The sequence below is a fragment of the Culex quinquefasciatus genome, chromosome 3 (assembly GCF_015732765.1).
Source record: "Culex quinquefasciatus strain JHB chromosome 3, VPISU_Cqui_1.0_pri_paternal, whole genome shotgun sequence".
NCBI classification, from domain to species: domain Eukaryota; kingdom Metazoa; phylum Arthropoda; class Insecta; order Diptera; family Culicidae; genus Culex; species Culex quinquefasciatus.
The window spans coordinates 39757319-39769549 of NC_051863.1; the positions used below are offsets into that span (position 1 = coordinate 39757319).

Below are 12231 nucleotides of genomic sequence, written 5' to 3' on the forward strand. Positions count from 1 at the left end.
TCGCCATTAGAAAATGGTGGGTTGTTTGGGTGAGATTTAGAAAACAAAATTTTTATCATAAGTGTACACTATACAGTCATGCCCCGGTTTTGCATGCTTAGGTTTTGCACTGCCCCGGTTATGATTCGTGTAGTTGCCTCGGTTAAGCAGGATTCCCAAGTAACATTTTCAAACCAACTAGCCACCACCAAGTTTTATTAAGGTTTTATTGTAGCATCTTGATTGCTTAATAGTTTTATTTGGGCATTCACCGCAACCAACAAGCAAGAGCTAATTAATAGGCTCTAACAAGGTTTTATGCCTCGGACATAAAACCGGGAGAAAATAAAAGCCGACTGGCTTTCAATAAGGTTTTATGAAAGTTTTAATAGAGGCTTGAAAACCAGATGGCAATGCCATGCCAAACGGTTTTATCGCATGCTTTGTTAAAACCAAGGATGTTGTAGCTGTCAAGTGCCATTAGGCATGCAAAAAGCTCACTTAAAACCATAAGCTCCTAATAGAGCATTTATCGCGGCCAAAAAGCAGTGCATAAATATGGCGCTAAACGCGTGCTCTGATTGAATATGATTGACCGCCATCTTGGCAGAAAAAAATTAAAAATCATAAATTTGATGAAAACACACAATTATGATGAATTTGTGACATCGTTAGCATAGCCACAGAAGTTCAAACATAATTTGAACATTTTTTGCAAAGATTTGCAACACAATATTTTTTAACATTAAAAACTATGATTACAAAATAATGATTTTTGATGAAGCGAGTTGATTTTTTTGGCTCTATCTCCCCTACAATCATCAATAAAATTTTAACCGCAGCTGAATTTGAGCCACCAATTTCGAGAAATAAGGTTTGAAATTATTTCAATTACCTCCAATATCTATCATATCATCATCACCATTTTTGACAACCATCTCCATAATTTCATTTGGCAAGACGAAGACTTATTTTTTGCCAGAATAAAATCTGTTTGTCATAAGACGCATGAAGACGTATGAAATGTCATTTTCCCTAACTCCTAACAAGGTTTTAACAAAGGCCTTATCAAGGCTTTAAGGAGGTTGTTAGGATTTCGTTGTCAAGCCTTGAACTCCTATGTGGGTTTTATAAATAGGCCGTAACAACCTTTTGCGGAGGTCCTTTTGGGTTTTAAGTGAGATTTATCGGGGTTCTGGGGAGGTTGTTACGACTTGGTGGTTTTAATGTTGGTTTTGGCTGATAGGTTTTATAGCGGTTTTGACAGCTTTGATAAAGCTTAAAATGTTACTTGGGTTGTGGCTATATGGGGAACATTGGCTTAATCCTATGAAAAACCAATCAAATTTTAAAAAATCTAGTGTTTTGGAGTCGGGATGATGTCAGATATCTAATGAAATTATAATTACATTTTTTTTTCTCAAAATATGTATTTTTTCTGTATTTTGAAAATTCAATGTTTCTCAAAAAATACTCAACATTGATGTTTCAACTAAACGGATGTCAAGTAATCGGAATTTTTCATACATTTCGAAAGTTATAACATATTTTTTTAAATACTCAGAAACTTTAAAAAACGTGTTTTAGGAAAAACACTAAAAAATAAAATTTTTCAAATTATGGGTATCAAATAATCGGAAATTTTGCAGACAAATTGCATTAATATTGTTTCTGGAATATTCAAAATTTTCACAAACTATGTATTTTCGGAAGAATGCTGAAAATTTCAGTTTTTACAATATGTGTATCAAATGATCGGAATTTTTCAAACATTTCGTAAGTTAAAACATACAATTTTAAAAATACTTAACATTTTCACAAAAATACGTATTTTTGAAAAAAATACTCAGATTTTCAGTATTTTACAAAAAAAATCGAAAATTTGTCAAACATTTCGATAGCAAAAATCTGTTTTGTGAAATACTCAAAATTTTCACAACAAAACAAAAGTTTAAACATCAAATTTACAAGCCATGGTTTTAACATTTGAATGAATAAAGTGTTCAAAAATGCATTTTACACCTGCCCAGTTGTTTTACAATCATTAGTTTCCAAAATACCTAAGTATTGAAAAAAAAAGTTTTTGCGGTGCTGTACATTGAAATTTCATTAAACATCAAAACACTTTTAATCCAGCCCAAACATGCCAAATATGATTATAACTGCAGAAAAATGCGTTTTAGATTGTTTGAAGTTGATGATTTGACTTCTATTTTTATTAAAATTTTGAAGATTTTTGAAATAATTTTTTTTTGCTCCCTGATTTTTCGGACCAATTTTGAAGGGGGGAGGGGGGGGGGGGGGCGACACAAACTTTGAAAAATATTTGCAACGGCCTAATGAAAACAAAAATGTCTTGTATTTTTAATAGTTCTTAGTTTTGTGATAATTTAATCTAATGAAATGTATGAAAAAATCTTAATAATGTTATGCCCACATTGAAAAGAAAAGTATTTTTTTTTTTCAAATAGACGTAGTTTTGTTAAAATTCTAAAATTTTCAATTTAAACAATATTATTACAATTGAAATGTATGAAACATTTCCGATCATTTGATACCAGTATTGCAAAATACTGAAATTTTGAGTACATTTTTTCGAAAGAACGTAGTTTTTTTTAAATGTTGAGTATTTAAAAAAATATAATTACTATCGCAATGTATGAAAAATGTCGCATCATTTGATACCCATATTTTAAAACAATGAAATATTTAGTAATTTTTCGAAAATAAGAAGTTATGTGAAAATTTCAAGAATATTCAAAAATGTTTAATATATCTTTCGAAATGTATGAAAAATCCCGATCATTTGATAACCATATAGAAAAATAATATTTTTTTTTTATTTTAAATTATTTTTTCTTTCGGAAAAAGTACATGTTTAACATACAGGAAAATACGTACTTTTGGGAAATTTTTTATGTATTTATAATTGCAATAAATAGCTGACATTATCTCGATTCCACTATATTTTTTAGGTGTTTGGATAACTTTTCATAAGGGTAAAGCCAATGTCTCTCATAGAGCCAAAATCCCATAAACTCTGTGCCTCGGTTATGCACGTCTCGGTGCTAAATCGAGGCATGACTGTAATCCTTTTACATACCTACAACTTCGCCGAAGACGCCAAATCGATCAAAAAATTTCTTCGAAAGATGTACAGATTTTTGAATTTTCATATATCATTGTTGTATGGAGGTGCCAAATTTGTATGGAAAATTATATGGACAAACTAATGATGCAAAATGGCTTCTTTGGGCAAACCAAAGGCACCAAATTAGTTTCAGCTGAATAAAAAAAAATCAATAAAATTAAAAAAAAGGTTGTGTAGAGAATTGCTCACACGGCAAAATTGATGTACGAGCTTGCTGCAACGTTTGTTTTAAAATATAACATTTTTTGTAGTAAATCCACTATGACAGATATTAAAACTCTTAAGGAGCGGCCGTGGCTGACTGGTTACGGTGTTCGCTTTATAAGCGAAAGGTTCTGGGTTCGATGCCCATCTGCTCCCAACGAGAAAGTTAAGAACATAGAAATCTGAAATGATGAATATGAACGAAAAATCAAAGTCGCTCGAGGCGGGGTTCGATCTCCCGTCCTTTGGATTGGTAAGCAAAAATGCTAACCACTAAGCCATGACGACTTGGTGAACTTGGACTGGAATTAGGAATACCGTTACATTATATGGACAAACTAATGATGCAAAATGGCTTGTGGCGCTATAACCACGGCAAATAGTGTCCAGGGCATTCGTGGAAATACAATGTCCCATCCCAGAGGGTCCCGGGGTACCAAACCTTCTAAGCATGGTGCTCCCAACGAATACAACCAAAATCTCGGAGCGTATGGTGATTGGTGGTGTGTCCCCACGCTTCTTCCTCCCCTGTCGATTCAGAATTGTGTTGTTGTTCGAACACTCAGTGCTCAAACTCAACCCAATTACGAATCATCTCTGCGATACGGCTTTACGCAGTAGGCCTGGCCGCTTTAACGCTTGTGATGTTTCAATGCATTCCGATGCAATGGCGCACTACAAACGTTAATAAATGACAAGAAGAGGGCTAGGCGTCATCTAACCTAAGGCACTCTCTGCGCTGGCTGCGCTAGGGTCTGATTAGATTAGATTAGATTAGATGACAGATATTAAAACTCTTGTTTCCTATGTGTGTAGGATGTCTTTGAAAGAATTTGGCATATTATTTTTACTTAATCAAATAACTTTTGGAGGCAAAATACAAAGGTCTCACTAATTCAACGTAATTAGAAGTTATTTTTCAACTCTTGCAGCTTTCCATTCATCATTCAAAAGCTCCCGTGGGAGCGCCAATCGTCTAGGTTTTCCACGTCTAGGTGCATCAGCTCCTTCCTGCGGTTACAATGGAGCGGAGAGTGAAATATTTCTGCTTGCAGTCGCAAAGAATGGTGAAATTTTTTCATTTATCCACGGGGACTCGAGGGCACCACCACCATCCGGAATTCACGATGCGGGGGTGGATGGAAGCGCAATTTGAGCGGATTATCTTTGCACACAACTCGAGCTGAAGTTGGGTGGGTGGATGGTGTACTGGCAGCACGAACGAGCATTTCCGTTTGATTTGCGATCAATCGAAAGAGCGCAAGCATGGCCGGGAATAGCTGATGAGGGCGCTGAGTGGTGGATTGCACCGGCACTTTGGCTAGGGGAGAGGGTTGTGGTTTTGGACAGGTATATTTTAATGATTTGTTGTAAAGTCACAATTTCAAGGCATTGAACGGGTTCTCGGTAATTCATTCCGTTGAATAGTACAATGTGAGTTTCCTGTAGAAACGTGTGCTCTTATTTAATGGGAGCAAACAGTTTTGTTTGCTTTAGAATATTTACTGTAAACTGTATAGTGATCCCTTGAAAGGTGTGGGAAGTACTTGAAGAAAGCATTTGATGATGATGGATTTTAGGGATTGAACACTATAATCGAGCAGTAAGAAGAAGGGATTTTTAACATGAGTAAAATCGCCAAATGTTTTTGAAAATAAGTCGTTGAAAATTGTTAAAATTAATTATAATCAAAAGAGCCCATTTTGAATCAAAATTCTTGAAGCATTCCAAATTGAAGTCGCCAAATTAAATTAAAAACTAGTTCAAATCCATTTCAAACTAATCCAACAGGTTGAAGGGTGTGCATGTTCTATTGCCCGCTCTAAGTGCCTTGGAGCCATATTTAATAATTAAATTCGCTCCAAAACTTTTAACCCATTTCAGCTTCCAAAAAGCTGAGGATAAAACTTTTTAATGTCATTCAATGCAATTCAACTGGCTCTCACTTTTTCACTTCGTTGTTTCTCCTCTCACGTTTTTTTTTGTTGCTTCCCAGACCTGAACCCAAGTGACATTCAATTATCGCCTCCTCTTCTCTTTTTTTTTGTTGCCGTAGAGAGCTGTCCGAGCAACAATGGTCGTCGTCGGGCGCTTCCTGTCTCGGGGTGTCCAATTAGCGAAACTGCAACGCCGGGGAATTGTCAGAAATTGCACTGGGAGAGCTTTCATGTTGGATGGCTTTGTCACGAGTTGGCCTTAGCCCTTAGAGTTGAAGTTAAAATTTAAAACAAGTGAAAAGGTGATATTTTTTTGTTTGGATATTCAGTTTTACCTAAAATAATTGAACTCTTAACATGTTTCAAAGCGCACGTCCCTTAAATTTGTGTAGAACAAAAGTGAAACTTTTGCGGAAAATTCGCTCCACTTTTTGGAATTGCCGCTTTTTTTTAGTTTCCTTGCACCGCCATGTTTTCCACGATTCAGAGAGACTAGATATATTGTGCCAAGAAACCCGCAACGCCACAACCATAAATAACGTGTCTTGAGCAAAAAGGACGACAAGCCGAGAATGGTTGCGTTCGAAGCTAAACGCAACACGGCAGGGAGTAAGCAAGTTAGCATACGAAAAGTAGTTTTTTTTTTATTTTTATGTTTGTGGAAATCTATGTTGAAACTTTTTGAACTTTTGAAAAAAATTGTAGCTAATCTAATCTAATCTAATCGAATACAAGCGCAGCCAGTCCGAAGAAAGCATCCTGGAAGAACATGTGGTTAGATTACGCCCCAAGTCCTTTCTTGTCAATATTAATGATTGCATTACATCCGAGTAACCCCGACCATGTATTGCAAAAATTAAAGCGGCCAGGCCTACTGCGTTGCATTAACCGCAGAGACAAATTCTGAGAACGGATCACATTTCACAGAATCAACAGGGAAGGAAAGATGCGTGGACATACCGTACCAAACGCTCCGAATGAGTTGTGGTTGGGTGTGTAAGTGTAAATTTGGCAAGTAATTATTATTTTTTTAGGAGGGAGAAGAGGGAGGAGGGGTGGAATTGAGATTAAGGACATGGAAGCTGAGGTGGGGTAGGAAGGATATTTCATTTGATAAATAGAATATAATATAAACTATCTAGCAAAAAAAACAGTATGGAAAGATTTCACCAAGGTTCTTCAATGAATTCGACAAACCGAATATACATCGTATACGATGCTGTTGCTTCACAAGAACATCATCGAATCCAGACATCCGCGGGTTGTGCACAGCTTATGGCCTTGCCGGAACGGCTGGAGCCAAACGGAAATCCTTTCCGTTACGCCACACAAAAAAAATCACGCAGTGTTTTACTTTTGTCTTCAGCATGTAGATTCACTTACCTCACAAGCAAATCCGAAAAAAACTCATCAAAAACTTTCTTGGAATTTACCAATGAAAATTAACTCTAAACCGAAAAAAAACGTCAAATTTTCGGCACCGAACAAATTTCACCATAACTTTTGAAAAAAATGTAACTTTACTTAAACTTTTCTGGTACCTTCGGTATGCCCAAAGAAGCCATTTTACATCAATAGTTTGTCCATATAATTTTCCATACATATTTGGCAGCTGTCCATACAAAAATGTTATATGAAAGTTCAAAAATCTAATCAAAACGGTATTTTTTTTTGTGATTTTTAGTTTCACTTTTAATCACTAAAATTTGTATTTTTTTATATGTTTCAGGGAGCATCGATTGTCAACTTTTCAGAAATTTCCAGAATGTGCAAAAAAAAAAAATTAGACCGAGTTATGAATTTCGGAATTAATACTAACATAGCTTATATCATAAAAAACGAGTTATTTTGAAAGGTGGTTAAAGAAAATTTTATGGGAAATTGGACGAACTTTCCGGTAAAAATATGTTTGAGAATTTTAGAATTTTAGACTGAAAAATCAAGTCTAAAATTGCCATAAACCATCAAAAACCTATTTTTTCAAAAAATAAAAAAAAACCGCTATAACTTCACAAGAATTGGACTTAGGACAATGGTCAATATGCAGACTTTTATGTAAAATTGTCTGGAAAATCGACTCTTGTGTTCGGTTTTTGAAAATTTTGATATGTAGAGCACTTTTGAAAATAACAGTTTCATTAAATGTTTTTTGATTTTTTTAGGTAAGTTGCTCCATCCTGCATTTTTCGTGAGTCTTTGTGTTACATCTTAGGCTTTTTTCATAAAAATTATGAACGAATAAAATTTTTACTTTCAAACTAAAAAATCTCATTAAAGTGGAGTGTTTTTTATCTTTAAGTGTATTTTTTTCGAAAAGTCATCCAAATTTCCTACAAGTTTTTCTTTAACCACTTTTGGATACGATGCGACGGCTTCAAGATTCAGCAATATTTAAATTACGAAATTCAAAAATATTCAAAACACTTACTCTATTCTCAAATGTCATTATCGAGTGAAACTGGCTCCATATACACAAAAGTGGCTTATATAATCGTAGGATAACATGTCTACAAAGTTTCATTGAAATCGGAGAGGGTCGGAAACAAACGATTCCCCATTAGTGAAATTTTGCGATGTTTTCGAAAACAAAATGTTTTTGCCTTCCTCACCTTACTGAGGAAAGGCTATAGAATCACTCAAAAAACAAAATTCTTAATTTGACCTCCTAGACCCACCTTCATGTATACATATCGACTCAGAATCAAATTTTGAGCAAATGTCTGTGTGTGTGGTGGGACGTTGATAAAAAAAAATGCACTGAGTTATCTCGGCACTGGCTGACCCGATTTGGACCGTTTTTGTCTCATTCGATCCGTCTTAGAGTCCTATAAGTCGCTATTGAAAATTATAAAGTTTAGTTAAGTACTTCAAAAGTTATGCTAAAAAAAGATTTTAGCAAAAGTCCGGAAGATTGTCAAAAGGGAGGTTTTTGTAAGAAACCTCGTCATTTTATACATTTTTAGAAACGTATTCGAAAGATCTTTTCAAAGAGTTCAAAAGATTGAAGATTTGACTACCCTATCAAAAGTTATAAGCACTTAAGTGTTATTTATGAACTTTTTTTAGGCCGGATCTCATATTTTTCGATGAAAACGTTGTCCAGACCTATCATGCAACCTGTCGTTGGGTAGGTAATCGAAATACATTTTCAACGAGTTAAGTACACTGAAAATCTGACGACCCTATCAAAAGTTATAAGCACTTAAGTGTTATTTATGAACTTTTTAGAGGTCGGATCTCATATATTTGGATAAAAACGTTGTCCGGACCCAACTTGTCGTTGGTTAGGTAATCAAAAGACCTTTTCAACGAGTTAAAAAGTTTGAAGATCTGATAACCCTATCAAAAGTTATAAGCACTTATGTGCTATTTATGAACTTTGTGGAGGCCGGATCTCAGATACTATTTAGCATTACACTCTAATTGTGAGGAAGGCACCAACCACGTAATGGTGGATTAAGTAACGTTTTTAAATCAAGAATAGCATTTTAAATGGGCCAAAAATTCAATATTACTCCCTTTTGATATGTTAGCCTTGAGAAAAAAAAAAAACAAAATATTGTTTTCCAAAAAATTACAAAATTTCACGAATGTTTCATATTTTACCATTGCAAACTTCTGGCCGAGCTCAACAACCTGAATCAGTGATATATTTGAGAAAATGTGAAAAAAAAATTGAGAAAATTAGCAATAGCTAATTTAAATAAAGTGAATTTGTAGTACTCCATCACTAACTGAAGACCCGCCACAATTTATGAATAAAAAGACATAAGCCTTATATAACATGAATAAATAAACGAATGATAATAATAATTTATAGAATAAATAACTGTGACTATTTAAAAAAAATATATTGAGTCAAAGAATTTTTGCAACTTATCAGAAAATAAAAAATCGAAGTAATGTTTTTTTGCAAATCATGTTTTAGTAACAAAAAAGGAGCGGCCGTGGCTGAATGGTTACGGTGTTCGCTTTGTAAGGGAATGGTTCTGGGTTCGATTCCCATCTGCTCCCATCGAGAAAGTTAAGGACTTAGAAATGCTGAATATACATGAAAAATCAAAGTCGCTGGAGGCGGGGTTCGAACCCCCATCCCTTGGATTGGTAAGCAAAAATGCTTACCACTAGGCCATGGCGACTTGGTAAGCCTAGACTGGAATTAGGAATACTGTTACAACCAACCCGCAACGCCTTTCGAGGTGTATCCTAGGGTTTCTACCTCTCCTACTAACATTGAGTCCAAAACCTCCCTACAAACATCTATACCACTAAGGTGACGTAGGGGTCCTTGCGCACTTTAGATAGGTGTTTACTAACGATCCTTCCCATCCCTGAGGATAGCTTGGACCCGGCCTGGACCCCCTTATGCCCTGGGTTGTATTACACACTCATCAAAAGATGAAGACATGGTATCTCCTGTGTTGGATTATTGTTCCGGATGAGGGTCTAACACAACCAGACCGAACAGTGGGATAAGCGTTGTGGAGCCTTCCGGTGGTGGGGCGTCCTCCAAATGCTAATGCTAATGCTAATCATGTTTTAGTAACAAAAAGCTAAATTAAAAATCACCAAAAAATGTTAACCGTTTGACGTCAGAATGTAAAGTCGTTACAAATATTTTAAAATATTTTGTTGGGAGGGGCAAAAAAAAAGTAAAAAAAAAATGAAATTACAGGCCACGGTATCAACATTTGCGGTGCTGTACAATACAGGAAAATGCATTTTAGATTGTTCTCAGTTGATTAGACTTCTATTCCCATTGAAATATTGATGTTTTTGAAAAAATATTTTTTGACCCTGATTTTTCGGACCAATTTTGAAGGGCAACATTAACCTTGAAAAATATTTGCAATGGCCGTAAATATAAAAAAAAGTTTGCCGATTTTTCAGTGATGTCAATTTATCGTTTAACGCAAAACAACTTATTGTGCTTTAATATATTTTTACCGAAGTTATTTGTTTTGCAGAAATCTGCCCAACAAAAAAAGCAATATATTAAAGAAAAAATCAACCAATTTCAGATACTCGCTATACATTTGAAAAATGAGGTGACGTTTCATAGAAAAAACGGCTTTCATTTAGAAAAAGCAGATTGATTTTTATGGAAAATTTTACCCTTTACTGTTTACTTGTAATACTTGTTCTGAAAATGCTTCAAGTCCTAGAAATAGTATGTCTGCTTTATATTTTTATTTTATTTTTGCATTTCAACTAAATAGTTTGTAAATAGTGTTAATGTTAATTGTTATTACATTCGCCGGGAACAGTGGTGTAGGGGTAAGTGTGATTGCCTCTCACCCAGTCGGCTTGGGTTCAATACCAGACGGTCCCGGTGGCATTTTTCGACCCCGGACTAACCTAAAAAGTTTAGGTCGTTAGCTCAGTCCATGTGTAGGAGTCGTCTCCCTGGGTCCTGCCTCGGTGGAGTCGCTGGTAGGCAGTTGGACTAATAATCCAAAGGTCGTCAGTTCGAATCTCGGGGTGGATGGAAGCTTAGGTGTAAAAAGAGGTTTGTAATTGCCTCAACAATCAAGCCTTCGGACTCCTAGTTTCGAGTAGGAATCTCGCAATCGAGAACGCCAAGGCAATGCTGTAGAGCGAATAATTTGATTCAAACAAACAGAGACAAATACAACCACTTTGATTTTCTAATTTATTGAACGATTCGAAATGAATAACTAACTGGGAACTAACAAAAAAAAAAATCTTCAAGTCTAATGATTTTTTTTACAAACACTCAAGCCATAAAATGATCCTCAATCTTATTTTTACAATTAAAATTGTGTTCCTAGCTGGATTTGAACAAATTTCAAATAAGGTTAAAATTTCCCGTGAAATTTTTGGACATGGCATGTTATGGGAAATTTTATGTGTTTTGGTGTTTGCAATAACCCAAAAGGGTCATTCTTTCATTTAGAACAAAACTCATCATTTTAAGATTTCATGTTTCAAACTTTGCAGGTTTATTTTTGAGATTTGAGCAATGATCTACAAAGTTGTAGAGCAGACAATAACTAATTACCATCACGAACTATCGCGATTTTACGAAAAAAAAGTTAAAATGTTATATCAAATGAATTTGAAATATAAAATAAATGTTGTAAACAAACAAACAAGAATTGGGTGCTCTGTTTTAAAGTGATTGTGAAATAATAAAAATCAAACTGATTTTTGCTAAATTTATTTATAAGGCTCTAAAAAACTGTTCCTTAAAACAATTAAAAACATCAAAGCTAATAGGCCAACAAAAAAAACGAATAAAACAAATCAGGTCTGATTCAATAATTTTCAATAGAAAGAAAAAAAAAACACTTTAAAAGTGTTTTGATTCCAACTGGATTTCCATCCGTTTTTTTCAATAGCATAACATCTAGCCAAGCTTTAAATATCCCTGCAGAAAGATGCTCAGTAAAATGCAAAAAAAAGTTTCCACGAACCTGACCAGTGCCAACGCAGAGGAAAAATGTGGCAAACTCAGAGCCACAAAAAAAATACGAGGAAAAGTTTGCCCCGATTTTCCCCTTGACCCCCCTCCATCCCTTCGCAGCGAGATCATCTTTAAACCATTTCAACTTCCATCAGCTGGGGGTCTCCGGCACGTGGCCCGACCTCGGTTTGGCCCGGTCTGATCATTTTACGGATAATTTGAATAAATTTACGTTTTTATCGTTTGCGCCTTCGCCTCCATCCCCGGAAGGATGCCCCAATGTTTGCAATGCTGGAGCTGGGCTGCGGCCAATCTGAGGAAAAAGAGAGCACTTTTTTTTGCTTATTTCCTGTCTAATGTAGTGTGTGTTGATTCAGTGCCGCGGTAGGGAAGTTTATGATGCATCAGCTGTTTGAGAAAGTTTGTTTTGAATTTCGGGAATTGAGCGGAACTATTTGCGCATTCTGATCCGATTTGTTTTTGTTCAATTTCGCCAGTGAGCAATTTTCTGATACTTTGGACATTGATTATAT

At 35.3% G+C, this 12231-nt stretch overlaps 1 protein-coding gene across 4 annotated transcripts in view; it reads left to right on the forward strand.

The window, feature by feature from the left end:
• Positions 1-12231, forward strand: part of LOC6049643 (connectin) — a 438570-nt gene that overhangs the window by 15065 nt on the left and 411274 nt on the right. The window lies entirely within an intron of this gene.